General features: G+C 38.5%; 1 protein-coding gene and 1 pseudogene across 1 annotated transcript in view; one reads left to right on the top strand and one right to left on the bottom strand.

The window, feature by feature from the left end:
* Nucleotides 1-16,940, bottom strand: part of NECAB1 (N-terminal EF-hand calcium binding protein 1) — a 247,317-nt gene that overhangs the window by 195,750 nt on the left and 34,627 nt on the right. The gene's annotated exons all lie outside the window — the stretch shown is intronic.
* LOC111759503 (small nucleolar RNA SNORA3/SNORA45 family) lies at nucleotides 4,473-4,590 on the top strand (annotated as a pseudogene).

Genomic DNA, 16,940 nt, shown 5'->3' with positions numbered 1-16,940 from the left:
GTATTCTTCTGTGTCCACTTACATTCTTGTCAGTGGCACCAGGAATCTGTGTCTCTTTGTTGCGGCATTTTGCTGCATCAGTTCTGTGTGTGTGTGGAGCTACTCCTGGGCAGGCTGGTGCTTTTCTCGCATGGGGCAGATCTCCTTACAGGGCACACTCCTTGTGCATTTGGCTCCCCTATGCAGGGGACATCCTGTGTGGCACGGCACTCCTTGTGTGCAAGAGCACTCCATGTGGGCCAGCTCACCACATGGGTCAGGAGGCCCTGGGTTTGAACCCTGGACCCTCCCAGGTGGTAGGCAGATGTTCTCTCAGTTGAGCCAAATCCACTTCCTTCAAATGACTGCTAAAATGTAAGCCCTATGTGACTTAATGGAGCCATTTCCCAGTAACAGGAAATGTATATTCCCAGACTGGACTTAATGTATTTCTATCTCCTGACTGATGAAAAATATATTGCCAAGTTGCGGAATTAGACACAAACTAAACCTAGGTATAGGTCAAAGAGAAAGGGAATACCTTTTCATCTATTAAAACAAAAAAAAAAAGAGGAAAGAAAAAAGACAGAAACCCACCCACTATTTCTAACTCAACCACTGTGATCTGTAATGAATGTAACACATGCATATTCAGGGTGGAATATGTTTTCTTCTGTGAACATTTAACATTTCTCAGGTAAGCTACACTCCAGGTGCCCATGCACCCCGTGGGTATGGAGGACCTCTGAAATATTGCTCTATAATTACTCTAAGTAAGTGATTTCTGGAAATAATGTACATACTAGCCAACAAAAGCATTGACAAGTGCCCTGATGGCTCTCTGGGGCTCATAACGGCCTTCTCCCCTCTTCTCAACCCCCAGTTTTTTTTAAACTTTCACTGAGTTTAAAAAACAGAAAAATGAGGCACTGCATTACCACCCTGCTGGCTTGAAGGAGAGAAAGCACATTTTGAAAGCCTGTCAGACCTCATGTGGGACTCCTGAAAGTCTTCACCTCAGGCTGCCACACTTTTAAACGAGCAGTTGCAAAGAGTTACCTTTGAATACTTCTAGACTAGTAGTTTAATGTTAAACCAAAGTATTACATTTTTGTAAAGGTAAGGGAGAAAAAGCAACCCCTTTCAGTGTGGTTAATAGTAAAGCAATTGCAATAATTTTGTTAAATATTTTAATTCAACTTCTGTTTTCTTGTTGATCTTTTTGTCAAAATGGAACAACACAGTTAAACCCTGATGTATACTGACTTGGCTCAAAAAAAATAGCCAAGTCTTGTGAAGTGTGATTTACTATGTTAATAAATATTAACTTTACCATAAAAGGGCACAGGTTTTCCCACTTTTTCTGTTAGAAATTTCTATAGAATTGCATGGTTTGCTTGAGTTTATCCTGAGCACAGCTGGCTCTCTCTCTACTCTGTTTTTAAATTATTCTGCCCTCATACTCTAAACTCTATTCATTTTTTTTAAATGGAGGCAACAGAGTGCAGTTGCTTAGAGAACAGTCTTAGAACAAAGAAAAACTTGAATATTAAATGTGGTTTCTCTATTTGCTATTATGACACTTTTATCCATTCTTTCATCAAATCTTTATCAAGATTCTACTAGGTACTAAACACTGTTTTATGCTAGTATTATAAATAGTTGAGCCCTTATAATTATGATGGATGATATGGCAAACAAAAAGCTAAATAATGTATGGCAGAAGAAATTCTAGAGGATGTATATTTATATCTATCTATCTATCTATCTATCTATCTATCTATCTATCTATCTATCTATCCATCTATATGGTGATACTAGGACCTTACAGGAGGGAAAACTAACCCAAGTTTAAGGGCATAAGGAAGGCTTACTTGTAGTGGCATAGTTCTGAGACACAAGTATAAAGTAGGAGTTAATGGGGGGAATTCTAAAGAGAAAGACTCTTCATTAGATGGAACTAACTACAAAGCCAGGAGACAGGAGAATATGAGTTGGGAAAATGAAAAATAAAGTCATTATACACACTCAAAGATTTCATATTGGGAAGGACCAGGGAGGGGCCAGGGAGGTAGGTATGATAGGCAGCATCATGAAGAACCTTAAAAATCACAGTAATGAGTTTTTGTTTTATTTTTTAAAGATTTATTTATTTCTCTCCCCTTCTCTCCCCCACCCCCACCCCAGCTGTCTGTTCTCTGTGTCAATTTGCTGCGTCTTCTTTTTGTCCACTTCTGTTGTTGTCAGCAGCATGGGAATCTGTGTTTCTTTTTGTTGCATCATCTTTCTGCAACAACTCTGTGTGTGTGAGGCGCCGTTCCTGGGCAGGCTGCACTTTCTTTCGCACTGGGTGGCTCTCCTTACAGGGCGCACTCCTTGCGCGTGGGGCTCCCCTACGCGGGGACACCCCTGCATGGCACAGCACTCCTTGCGAGCATCAGCACTGTGCATGGGCCAGCTCCACACGGGTCAAGGAGGCCCGGGGTTTGAACTGCAGACCTCCCATGTAGTAGACGGACACCCTATCCACTGGGCCAAGTCCGCTTTCCAACAGTAATGAGTTTTGACTAAGAGAACTCAGGTAGTTACATGGCAGTGACAACACAATTTCATTTTAGACAACTTTCTATGGCAGAAGTGGAAAGGAGTGGAGGAGTACAGCCCTGGAAAAGGAGTGCACTACTGTGAGAGGACATCACAGTAACTGATCAAGAACCAATGGTGGGGTGAACGTTCATGAAGACAAAGAGATAAGTGGATAGAATTGTAATCTGTTTAGGAAACTGAATGAACAGATACCGGTGACTAGAAGTGATACATGAGAAGCTGTAAGTCAGGAATGGGCCCCTGCTTTCCAGGACTGGACAACCAGATGAATGGTATCACTATTCACTGTGAGAGAAAGCAGAGGGAAAAAGCTTGGGTAAAGTCAAGAGCGCTCTTTGGGACATGTTGAGATTAGTGTCTATGGAACAAGGGGAGGTATCCAGGAGGCAGGAGGATCACAACAGCCTAAAGAGCTCAAGAGAGATGTGGGCTTGAGATGTACATATGGGAGCCATAGCATATAGTAGATGAAGTCTTAGAAGTAAATGAGTTCTCCCAGAAAGAAAGAAAAGGGCCCATGACAGACTTTGGAAATGCCAGGTCAATTCTTTAAGTTTCAGATTCTACAAAGGCTGGGCTGTTGAAAGGATTAAGTGAAAGGCAACACAGAAAACAATTAGCACAATTCCTAGAACATAGGAAGACTACAACAAATGTTACACATAATTTTCAGATGGTGTGGTGGCTTGGAGGTATGTACCCCAGAAAAAAATCTTAATTTTAATCTGTTCCTGGGGCTGTGAACCCATTGTAAATAAGACCTTTTGATGAGGGTTCTTCAGTTAAGATGTGGCCCACCTCAGTCAGGATGAGTCTTAACCCTGTTACTAAAGGCTTTATAGAGAAAGCCACAGCCAGAGAAAGCTATGGGGAGAGCAAGAAGTGGAAAATCAAAGGAACACGGAAGACAAAGTAGAACCCATTGCCATAAGCATTGCCATGTAGACAGAAAAACCAAAGATCTGAGGATCATTGTAAGGCAGCCCCAGAACACCACAGTCTCTGGGGAGAAAGCATTGCCTTACTGATGCTTTGATTTTGCTTCCTAGTCCCTAAACTGTGAGCCAATAAATTCCCATTGTTTAAGCCAACCCACTTGATGGCTTTTGTTTTAGCAACTAGAAACCTAAAACGGATGGGTTTGATTCTGGCTAGGTGATAATTGCAATTTTTAAGCCATTTTCTGCTCTACCTTGAAAAGCATTTATTGAGTACAGCAGAAGATGGATATTTAATATGTTTTTTAATGATAGAAATTTTAATGTATTTTCTTGAGTAATCAGGTTTTATACATCCTGAAACTAGTGCTCTTTTTTAAAAAGTCTCTAGAAACACTTATTTCTCCTTCGGGTTGTATTTTCAAACATATGCCAACAATTAGAGCTCTGATTTCAGTATTTCCCTTCCCCTCACTGGCAATTTTAAGCTAGTTTTGTGAGCATTTTAAATTATTATCCACCCCAAATACTGGCTCTCTTTCATGTATTGCTTAACATTTTTCAACACAATAAATATTGTAGTTTATCAAGATCAAAACAGCAAAACATGATCTTTAATAGTAACAGCATTCTGGTACAAAATCAACACCTGGGAAGAATTACTGAGTTTTATGCACAAAAGACAGCAAGCACTTTGCATGTGAATGCACATACTAGAAGCAGAAATAAAATACAGCAATCTTATTTAGAAAGCGAAGGTCTTAAATTATAAAACCAGAGTATATTGTTAAATTTAATAGATAAAACTTCCTGTAAAATGTAAATTTTAACCGTTACAAATCATTTGATATCTATGCATTAGTTTCCTTATCTCTAAATCAAAGTTCCTTCCTGTTCCAGCCTTCTGCTGTTACATCTTTGTTTTAAAACAATATAAATAAAAATATACCTGAGACTAGAGTCACATCTTGATACAGCTCTTGTCCTGGTGTGCAAGAGTCCTTGGAGAGAATCTACTGGTCTTGATTCACTGGTGTCCCCATTAGTGCCCTGATCAGAAACATGTCATATCTAGCTCCTAAAAGGTAAGCTTTGTTGGGCATCTTTTAGGGAGCTGGTCTCTGCTTTGTTGGTGTATTATAAATGTTTTTCTTTGTTCTTCTAGGGTTACTACAAAGTTCTGAGGAAGGGAAAGCTTCCAAAACAGTCTGTCATCATGAAGGCCAAATTCTTCAGCAGAAGAGCTGAGAAGATTAAGGGCATGGGGGGAGTCTGTGTTCTGGTGGCTTGAAGCCTTACAGAAAGAAGTTCATTAAATGCTAACATGCCTAAAAAAAAAAAATTAATAATAATAAGAGAAGCTTTTCAGGTTTAGCTCCAAGCTTGGAAGTCATCACTCAAGCCTTTACAACAAATAAAAACCGAATAAACCAAAAATCAATAACTTTTCTTGGACTCATCAGATAAATGGGGTCCCAAGGTAGAGAGAGAAATCCAGAGAGTCCAGTCCAATATCTGCTTACCTGGAGCTGAAACCACTAGGGCCTTAAACTGTTAGGAGCACTTAACTGGTAATTTTGATGAATTGCTGATATCTAAGTATTGATAACCATGATAGTAAGAAGGTCTTGAGGCCTTAATCTTAGGGGGACCTCACATTTTTGTGGACCACCACCAGGTCCTCATAGTGACATGGTAAGATATACTCCCTTGTGACTTTGGCAGGGGGAGAGAAATAGTAATCATTATGAAATATGCCCAGAGCATTCTCTATAACAAAGACCTTCTTCTCAGGGGAAAGATTTTACCAGAGCAAATAACCTGTCTGCAAGAAGGCCATTTCTTCCACTCCAGATAAGAAACACTTGTAAAGGACACAAGTCCACTAAAAGACTGAGATTTAATCATAATTTGAAAGAACACACTTCTTCTGCACCTTACCATCACTCTAAAAGGGCTTAAGGATAAAAGAAGTCAATTACAGCTTTCTGCCTGTGCATACTGCTGAGGAAGTATCAAGGTCCTTCCTCCTTTTGCCATCATGCCTAAGTCAGAGTCTCCTAAATTGCTGCGGAAGCTCTTCATTGGACTGCTGAGCTTTGAAATAACCAATGAGAGTCTGAAGCATAATTTTGAGTCATGGGGTACACTCATGGACAGTGTGGTAATGAGATCGAAACACCAGGCACTCCAGGAGCTTTGGGTTTCTCACATATGCCAGTGTGGAGGAAGTGTATGCTAAAATAAGTATTATGCAATGGGTTGACTTAACAATGGGAATTTAATTGGTTCATGTTTTTCAGCTTAGGAAAAGAACAAAATTATGCTTTTTCCCAGAAAACTATGGCATTCTAAGGCAGACTGCTGGAAATCCTCGGTCCTTGGCTTTTCTGTTACATGGTTTGGAACTGTATGTACCCCAGAAAATAATGTTCTTAAAGCAAATCCATTCCTGTGAATGTAAATGTATTGTAAGTAGGACCTTTTGATGAGGTTACTTCAGTTATGATATGGCCCAGAGTGGGTCTTAATCCACTTACAGGAGTCCTTTATAAGAGAATGAAATTCAGACAGAGAGAAAGCCATATAAGCAAGAAGGAGAAAGCAAGAAAACACAGAAGAGAAGGGAGAGAATTGATGCCATGAGCCTTGTTGTTTAACAGAGTTGACCATGATTCCTGGCAGCTGGACTTCAGGAAGAAAGAATCATCTGTAAGATTATAAGTAAGGGTAACTAAAAGTGTTAAAAGATAGACAATAGTAAGATATGACAACAGAAAACAAAGGGATAAAAGAATGAAGTAAATATAGCCTTTACAGTGATAAGAATGTTAATGGATTGACCTCCCCAATCAAAGACACAGATTGAAAGAATGGGCCAAATATATATATATATATATGAGCCATATATTTGTTGTCTGAATAAGACTTGACTTAGATGCAAGGCCATAATCATGCTAAAAGTGAAAGGTTGGAAAAAGATATTTGACGCAAATAGTCATCAAAAAAGATCTGGAGGAGTGACACGAATATCAGACAAAATAGATTTTAAATGCAAACCTGTTAGAAATGAAGAAGGTAATTATATATTAATAAATGATAAAATTCACCGAGAACATGTAACAATAATTAATATTTATGCACCTAAATTAAGTACCCCAAAATACATGTGCACACAGTGGCAAAACTGAAAGGAGAAATAGACATCTCTACATTAACAGGTGGAGAATTCAACATAGTGCTCACAGCATTGGGTAGAACATCTGGACAGAGGATAAATAAAGAAACAGAGAGCTTGGAAAATATAATAAATGAATTAGACCTAACAGATATTTATAGATAATTACACACAATATAGGATATACATTTTTCAAGTGATCATGGATCTTTCTCCAGGATAAACCATAGATTGGGTCATAAGTCAGAGCATAGTAAATTTTAAAAGATTGAAATTATACAAAGCATTTTCTCTGGTCATAATGGAATAAGGCTGGAAATTAATAATAGGTGGAAAAGGGGGAAATTCACAAATATATGGAATTAGACAATACACTTAAAATAATCAGTGGATCAAAGAAGGAATTAGAAGGAAAAAATCAGAACTCTTGAGATGAATGAAAATGAGAATACAACATATCAAAAATCTATTGGATAGTGCAAAGGTGGTGTTGAGAGGGAAATTTATAGCTTTCAATGCTTACATTAAAAAAGAATTAAAACCTGAGACTTAACTGTATACCTGAAGGAACTAGAAAAAGAAGAGTAAACCAATTCCAAAGCAAGCAGAAGGAAAGAAATACATTTTAGAGTAAAAATAAATGGAGAATTAAAAAAATTCAATAAAATCGACAAACTAAAAGTTGGCTCTTTGAGAAGACTGATAAAATTTGACAAACCCTTAGCTAGACTAACAAAAAAGATACAAATAAATAAAATAGGAAATGAGAATGGGGACATTATCAATTACATAGCAGAAATAAAAGAGGTCATAAGAAGAAAGTTGAACAACTGTACACCAAAAAAAAAAGAAAAGAAAAGAAATAGACATTGTAGATGAGATGGACAAATTCCTAGAAACTCATGAACCTCTTACACTGACCCTAGAAGAAATAAAGGACTTCAACAAGCCAATCACAAGTAAAGAAATTGAAACAGTCATCAAAAACTTCCCCAAAATGAAAATCCCTGAACCAAACAGCTTCATAGGTGAATTCTACCAATTATTTAAAGAAGATCTAATATACCTCTTGTTCAAACTCTTCCAAAAAAAAAAGAATAGGAGGGAACATCACCAGACTCATTCTATGAAGCCAACATCACCCTAATACCAAAGCCAAATAAAGATATTATGTAAAAAGAAAATTACAGACCAATATTTCTAATGAATATAGATGCAAAAATCTTCAACAAAATACTTGCAAACCAAATCCAAAAACACATTAAAAGAATTATAGGGAAACGGATGTGGCTCAACCAATTGGGAGTTCCAGGGGTCAATGCCCAGGGCCCCCTAGGGAGGACAAGCTGGCACACACAGCGAGCTGGCCCATGAAGAGTGCCAGCCCATGTGGGAATGCTGCCCCATGCAGGAGTGCTACCCTGAATGGGAATGCCACCCTGTGCAGGAGTGCCAGCCGACATGGAGAGCTGGCACAGCAAGATGACTCAACAAGAGACACAGAGGAGAGAAAATATGAAGGTATAGCAAAACAGGGAGTTGAGGTGGAGCGAGAGCGTAATTGCCTCTCACCCACTCCTAAGGTCCCAGGATCAGTTCCCAGAGCCACCTAATGAGAATACAAGCAGACAGAGAAGAACACACAGCAAATGGACACAGAGAGAGGGGAATGGTGGGAGGGGAGGAGAAATAAATAAAAATAAAATCTTTAAAAAAAAAAAGAATTATATACCAAGATCGAGAGAGTTTTATACCAGGTATGAAAGGATAGTTCAACACAAGAAAATCAATTAGTGTAATATACCACATCAATAAACTGAAGAAAAATGACATGATCATCTAAGGAAGAAATCAGAAAAAAATTCCATTTACAATAGTGACCAAAAATATCAAATATTTAAGAATAAACTTAACCAAGGACATAAGGACTTGTATTCAGAAAACTATGAAACATTGCTAAAATAATTTTAAAAAGACCTAAATAAATGGAAGGACATTCCATATTCATGGATTGTAAAACTAAAAACATCATTAAGCTGTCAATTCTACCCAAACTGATCCTGATAAAAATTCCAACAACCTTATTTATAGAATTGGAAAAGTCAATGATAAAATTTATCTGTGATAGTAAGGTCCCCCAAATAGAAAAAAAAATCTTAAAAAATAAGTACAAAGTTGGAGGACTCTCCTGACTTGAAAGCATTTTACTTAGCTACAGCATAAAAAATGGCAAGGTAATGGCATAAAAATAGACAGATTGACCAATAGAATTGAATTAAGAGTTTATAAATAGACCCTCACATCAATGGTCAAGTATTTTTTAGTAATACAAGGCTGTCAAACCCACCCAGCTGGGCCAGAACATTCTATTCAACAAATGGTGCTGGGAAAACTGGATATCCATATTTAAAAGAAAGAAAGAGGCCCCCTATCTATCACCTTATGTAAAAATTACCTCAAAATGGACCAATGGGGAAGCAGCTGTGGTTCAATCAGTTGGGCTCCTGACTACCATATAGGACGCCCTGGGTTTGCATCCCGGGGCCTCCTTGTGAAGGCAGGCTGGCCTGCATGCTGCGGAGAGCTGCTGGCCCGTGTGCTGCAGAGTTCCGCTGGCCTGCAAGTGCTGCAGAGAGCTGACTCAGCAAGGTGATGCAACCAAAAAAAAGGGAAACAAGTGAAAAAAAACACAGAAAAGCACACAGTGAATGGACACAGAGAGCAGACAGCAAGCAAGCTGCAAGAGGGGGAGGGCAAATAAAAAACAAGAATGGACCAAGGACCTAAATATAAAAGCTACAATCATAAAACTCCTATAAGAAAAAATAGGTAAACATCTTCAAGATCTTCTGGTAATTGGTAGTTTCTTAGACCTTACACCAAAAACCTGAGCAACCAAAGAAAAATAAATAAATAAAAGGAACCTCCTCAAATTAACCACTTTTGTACTTCAAAGGACTTTGTCAATGGGAGAAAATTTTCAGAATCATATGTCCAACAAGACTTTGCTTTCCATGTTATTTAAAGAGATCAAATAACTCAATGACAAAAAGAAAAGCAATCCAATTAATAAATGAGCAAAAGACTTGAATAGCCATTTTTCCAAAGAAAAAATACAAATGGCCCCAAATCACATGAAAAGATGCCCCAAATCACTAGCTATTAGGGAAGTATAGATCAAAACTACTGAGATGTAATTTCACACGTTACACAATGGTCATTAATTTAAAAACAAAACAAAAGAGAGGGAAACGGACTTGGCCCAGTGGTTAGGGCGTCCGTCTACCACATGGGAGGTCCGCGGTTCAAACCCTGGGCCTCCTTGACCCGTGTGGAGCTGGCCCATGCACAGTGCTGATGTGCGCAAGGAGTGCCCTGCCACGCAGGGGTGTCCCCCACATAGGGGAGCCCCACAGAGTGCACCCCGTAAGGAGAGTCGCACAGCGTGAAAGAAAAGTGCAGCCTGCCCAGGAATGGTGCTGCCCACACTTCCCGTGCCGCTGACGATAACAGAAGCCAGAAGCAGACAAAGAAACAAGACGCAGCAAATAGACACAGAGAACAGACAACCGGGGGAGGGGGGGAATTAAATAAATAAATAAATCTTAAAAAAAAAAAAAAAAAAAAAAAAAAAAACAGAAAAATAAAAGTCCTGAAGAGAATGTGGAGAAATAGAAGCACTCCATTGTTCATGAGAATGAAAATGGTAAAGCCTCTGTGGAAGAGAGTTTTGTGGTTCCTCTGTGGAAGAGAGTTTTGTGGTTCCTCAGAAGCTAAATATAGCGGTACTTCAGTACTCATCTATTGGTTCTATGAGGTGTGATGAGTACCAAAAATGATGAATACCAAACAAATTTTTCTCATTAGGAAGAATGTAAATAAATTTAATGCATTCTCAAACCAAAGACAATGCACTTTTTTAAGGCAACATGTAAAAAATAGGGTTGTATATCACTATTTTACAAGAGAAACCTAAAAATTAATGAATACTTAGATTAAATAAAAACTTCACTTTACCTGTACTGAGAAAAGTCCATGGCCTAATGGGATGGTGGGAGGGGAGTGGGGAGGAGGAGAGGTCACATCCAGTAGAACATCAGGCATTTATTCTCCAGTTGTTTTTTCTCTTTTGCCTTTTTTTTCCATTTGCTCCACAGGCTCTGACACATTCTTTGTCACCTTTGCTAAAAACTTGTACAATGAGGACTGCTTCTGTCTTCTTTTCAGAATTCCTCAAAAGTGTGAAACTGTTTGGTCATTCAATAAATTCACATTTCTGCTTGTCAGAGCTTTGTCCGGATGATACTTCACAAAGTTTTGAACTTCTGCCCATTTCACACACATTTCTTTTTATCAAGTAACTGGGGACATCCTCCCTTATCTCCTCCTCACCTGAGGAAATCTCTTCAGGTCCCTCTTGTTGCTCCTCCTTCTGTAGTTCCTGCAGCTCCTCAGTGCTGAGCTCTACACAACGTTCCTCCACTAACTCTGCAACATCAGCAGCATCAACCTCCAGACCCATGGATTGGCCCCAAAAAACAATATCCTACACAACTGTACCCTCTGTACCTGCAGGCTTGGGGTCAGCCTCAAACCCATCTAAGTCTCTGAGTCACAGCTTCTGGCCACCAATTCTGGCCTAGTAATGCCTTCTCCTCTTTTGTGATATAGGTTCTCAGTGCTTTTTTTTTTTTCAAAAAACTTCAGTCTCATCACAGTTAAAACCTTGGTAGGGAATAAACCCTTCAGCTCTACACAGTCTTGAAATTCACTGATGAATTCATCTGTAGCCTTTTTATTAATACTTACTGCCTCACCATGCTTCACAATGCTATGGATGCTTGCCCTCTCTTTAAAATTATCAAACCACCAGTGGCTGGCCTTAAAAACTTCAACATTTTTCATCATTCGGTCCAGAACAGACCACAACTACACTGATTTTGATGAAACTTTGTACTCAGCATTGTTACTGCAGTGATTTTAAAGCTGCGGGAATATTGTGGTAAAAGGAATGTACTTCGCTTATGGAAAGAACATGGCTTTTTGGGGTCCAGAGAGTAGAGTGATTGTTTGGAACTGCATGTACCCCAGAAAAATCATGTTCTTAAAGTTACTTCATTCCTGTGGGTGTAAACCTAATGTAAGTAGGGGCCTTTTGATTAGATTTCTTAAGGCATGGTCCAGAGTAGGTCTTAATCCTCTTACTGGAGTCCTATATAAATGGGATGGGATGAGGGGAAGGGGAAGGAGATACAGAGACCAGAGATGGAGTGTGTGGCATGGAAGCTGAAAGCAACATAACACAGAAGAGAAGGGAGAGACCAGCAGATGCTGCCACATGGCAGAAGAGTCAAATATTCCTGGAGCAAGTCTTCAGGAAGAAATCATCACCTTGATGATGCCTTGATTTGGTCATTTTTCTCAGCCTTAAAACTGTAAGCTTATATGCTAATAAATTTCCAGTTAAAAGCCAACCCATTTTATTTTATTTTTTTAAAGATTTATTTATTTATTTATTTATTTCTGCCCCCCGCCCCAGTTGTCAGTTCTGTGTCTATTTGCTGCGTCTTCTTCTTTGTCTGCTTCTGTTGTTAGCGGCATGGGCATCTGTGTTTCTTTTTGTTGCGTCATCTTGTGTCAGCTCTCGGTGTGGGCAGCGCCATTCTTAGCAGGCTGCACTTTCTTTTGTGCTGGGCAGCTCTCCTTACGGGGTGCACTCCTTGCACATGGGGCTCCCCTACGCAGGGGACACCCCTGCATAGCACGGCACTCCTTGCGCGCATCAGCACTCCGCGTGGGCCAGCTCCACACAGGTCAAGGAGGCCCGGGGTTTGAACCGTGGACTTCCCATGTGGTAGATGGACGCCCTAACCACTGGGCCAAGTCCACTTGCCGCCAACCCATTTTATGATATCTGCTTTGAACAGCTTAGCAAACTAAAATAGTGATGAAAGAAGAACTTTTTGAGGTGGTAGAAACTACAATGATTTTGGCAATTAATCCAATCAGTCTTCAAATGTTGGACCCATGAAGGGAGGAAACTTTAAAGGCATAAACTCTGGTCCTTATGGTGGTGGAGACCAATACTTTGCCAAATCATGAAACCAAGGTGGTTATAGTAGTTCTGGCAGCAAAAGAAGCTACAGCAGTGGCAGAAGTTTTTAATTATTGCTAGGAATCAAAGTTTAGCAGGAGATAAAAGCCAGGAAAGTGAAGGAGAAATTATAGATTTTAGCAGGTTTGTTAAGCCAGCCAAGCACAGTTGTGGCAGAGCCTAAGTACAACAAAAAAAGACGTTTTAGACAATACATAGCTGTATGCGCAAAAAACTCGAGGACTATATCTGTGACTAGTTGAATAACAGTTTACTTTAGTTTCAATTCTGTGGAAGGTGTCAGGTATTCTGACGGGTTTCAATGCAGAATTTTTTTGTACTCACGCTGATTACTAAATATAATATTTTGATCTTTATGCTGAATAAATAAATAAAAACAAATAAATCTTCAAAAAGGGGTAACAAAGCCGCTGTGGCTCAATCAGTTGGGCTCCCGTCTACCACAGGCTCACCTGCATGCCGCGAAGTGCTGCCCGGCCACACGAGCACCATGGAGAGCTGACTCAGCAAAGTGACACAACAAAAAGGGAGACTAGTAAAAACACAGAAGAGCATGCAGCGAATGGACACAGAGAGTAGACAACAAGCAAGCCACAAGGTGGGGGGGGGGGCGAATAAATAAAAATAAATACAGACACACAGAAGGATGCACAGCGAATGGACACACAGAGCAAGCAAGCTGCAAGGTGGGGGGGGGGATAATTTTTTTTAAAAAGTGATTACAACTCCTTCTTTCTGAGGAGGAGTACACATGGAAGTCCAAAGCCAAGAGAATGTGAAAAAAAAAACTAAAGGAATTTGAAACATCACCACCTACAGCTACAAACACTGAATAGTCCAACGCCCAGCTGTATTAACATGAAGTGTCACACTAAAGTCCTATTTACTTTGATTCTTGTTACCTGGTGTATCACGTCCAAGTTTCACAAAAAAATTACAAGGCATGCTAAAATGTAAGAAAAAGCAGAGTTGAAGAGACAAAGCAAGCATCAGTCAGTACCAGATTCTGCTAAGACATAGGTGTTATAATAATCAGGGAATTAAAAATCATGATAAATATTTTTAGGGCTATAATGGAAAAAATAGACAACATGTAAGACCAGATAAGTAATGTAAGCACTAATGGAAACCCTAAGAAAATATCAAAAGGAAATTCTGGAAATCAAAATCACTGTAATAAAAATAAAGTATTTGATAGGCTCATCAGCAGACTTGAAGTGGTCAAGGAAAAAAAAAATCAGTGAGATTAAAGATATGCCAATAGACATTTCACAAACTGAAACACAAAGAAAAAAAATGAATAGAAAGAAAATCAAGAACTGTGATACAATTTCAAAAAGTGTAACATGCACATAATTAGAATACCAGAAGGAAAAGAAAGAGGATGGAGAAGAAATATTTGAAGCAATAATAGTAAAAGATCTTTCCAAAATTAGTGATAATAACCAGACCAGAGATGCAGGAAGCTCAGAGAACAAGAAGCAGAATAAATTCTCCCCCAAAACCTAGGCATATCATATTCAAATTGATGAAAAACAAAGAGAAAAATCTAGAGAGAAGAAGAAAAAAAAACAAAACAAAACACTGTACCTATAAAATACCAAGAATTATAATTACAGTAGACTTCTTGTCAGAAACTATGCAAGCAATAAGGGAGTGGATGAAATAAAGTGTTGAGAGAAAAATACCACAATCTAGAATGCTGTATCTTGGGAAAATCTTTCAGAAGTGAATAAGAAGTCTCTCAAGCAAAAACTGAGAAAATTCATTACCACCAGAACTGCCCTGCAAGAAATGGTAAAGTTCAGACAGTTATTTACCTTCCAATGTTCATTGCAGCATTATTCACAATTCCCTGAAGATGGAAACTACCCAAGTGCCCATCAACTGATGAATGGATAAATAATATTATTATGAAATACAATGGAATATTATTCAGCTGTTAAAAGGAATAAATTTTTTTCTTTTTTTAGATTTATTATTTATTTATTTCCTTTTCCGCCCCCCCCCCCCACCCCTGCTTTGTCTGTTCTCTGCGTCTATTTGCTGCATTGTCTTCTTTGTCTGCTTCTGTTGTCAGCAGCATGGGAATCTGTGTTTCTTTTTGTTGTGTCATCTTGTTATGTCAGCTCTCTGTGTGTGTGGTGCCATTCCAGGGCAGGCTGCACTTTGTTTCGTGCTGGGCGGCTTTCCTTATGGGGCACACTTCTTGTGCGTGGGGCTCCCCTACATGGGGAACACCCCTGTGTGGCACGGCACTCCTTCCGCACATCAGCACTGCACATGGGCCAGCCCCACACAGGTCAAGGAGGCCTGGGGTTTGAACCATGGACCTCCCATGTGGTAGGCAGATGCCTTAACCACTGGACCAACTCCGTTTCCCATAAAGGAATAAATTTCTGATACATGAAGCAACATAGGTGTGCCTTGAAGGTCTCATGTTGATTAAAGCAAGCCAGACACAAAAGGGAAAATATTGTATGAGTTCACTGATACGAAATAATTTGAATGTGAAAATTCATGGTTACCAGAGTCCAGGGTAAAGGGCAGGGAAGTCAAGCCATAATTAGCACAGAGTTTCTATTTGGGATAAAATTTTTAATAATGAAGGGTTGTGATGGTAGTACACATTATAATTAACGCCACTGAATTATATGGCTTTAAAAATAGTTCACATAGGTTGTATATATCTTACCAGGATAAAAATTTAAAAACAGAAACAGAACTGCACAACAAGTGAACTCTAGTTTAAACTGTAAACTATGGTTAATAGAATAATATTGTTTCTATAATTTGTAACAAAAGACATCACAATAATGCAAAGTGTAAATAAGGAAAACTGTATTTGGAAGCAGTATATGGGAACTCTACTTTTGGCATGGTTTTTCTACAGGAAATACATTTTTCTGCTCTAACAGATCTTTTTAAAAAGTTCTTCAAGGAGAAAAAAATGATAATGTTTTGATACTCAGATCCACATAAAGAAAACAAGAGCATCACAGAAGGAATAAATGAAAGTAAAATAAAATTTTATTTCTGATTCCTAATGAAACTATGAGATAACTGGTTAAAGTAATACTACTAATAGCATAATGGGCAATCATACCAATGTCTTAAGGAAGAGTGGGGAAAACAGAAATATTCTATTTTAAGGTAGTTATACTACCTGTGCAGAATTTAGTGTTATTTGAAGGTGGACTTAGATTAGTTAAAAATGTAAATGGCAAACTCTAAAGCAACCCTAACATTTTTTTGGGAAATAAGTATAAGTGATATGATGGAAGGTGATAAAATGGAATAATATAAAATGCTTAATATAAGCCAGATAAGGCAGAAAGGAAGGGGGAAATGAAACAAAAAAATAAATATATAATAAAAAATAGCCACAAAGATGGTACTATTAATCTAGTTTTATTAATCTCTTTAGTGAGTAATCTAAAGATACCAAATACATGGCAAGATTTCATAACGGAAAAAAAAGACTCAACTTATGCTGCCTAAAAAATAAGTCCAGTTTAAATATAAAGACTCAGATCATTAAAACTAAAGGAATGGAGAAACACCAAGATAATGTTAATAAAAAGAGAGCTGAAGGAGCTATATTAAATTTCAGACAAAGTAGATTTCAGAAGAAGAAAAATTATCAAGGGTAGAAAGGAACATTATCTAATGATAAAGGGGTAGATTCTCCAAGTAGACATAACCATAAACCTGTGTGTACCAAGCAAAAGAGTGTCAAAATATATGAGGCCAAAACATTGAACTGAAAGGAGAAACAGACAAATCCACAATTTTGTAGTTGGGAACTTCAACACTGTCTTTCAGTGACTGATGAATGAAGCAGGAAAAAAATTTAGGGTTAAAGTTGACATTCCCAAAAAGGACTACAAACAATTTCCAAGCTGGGAAACACCAGGAAAAATTCATAGGCAATTCTATTAATATTTCCAGACACTAAACTGCAGTTCTTTTCCAATAAATGCCTTGTTTCATTCTTTCATTTATTCAACCTTTATTCAACTCTGAATAAACCAGTATCAACCAATTCAAACTAATTGGCATTTATAGAACACTCCAGCCAGCAGCAGCTGAATATGCTTTTTTCCCCCATATTTGCATGGAA

Source organism: Dasypus novemcinctus, chromosome 14, assembly GCF_030445035.2.
Source record: "Dasypus novemcinctus isolate mDasNov1 chromosome 14, mDasNov1.1.hap2, whole genome shotgun sequence".
Taxonomy (NCBI): Eukaryota; Metazoa; Chordata; class Mammalia; order Cingulata; family Dasypodidae; genus Dasypus; species Dasypus novemcinctus.
Note: the sequence above shows the minus strand (reverse complement) of the source record. Positions and strands in the feature narration are given on the sequence as shown.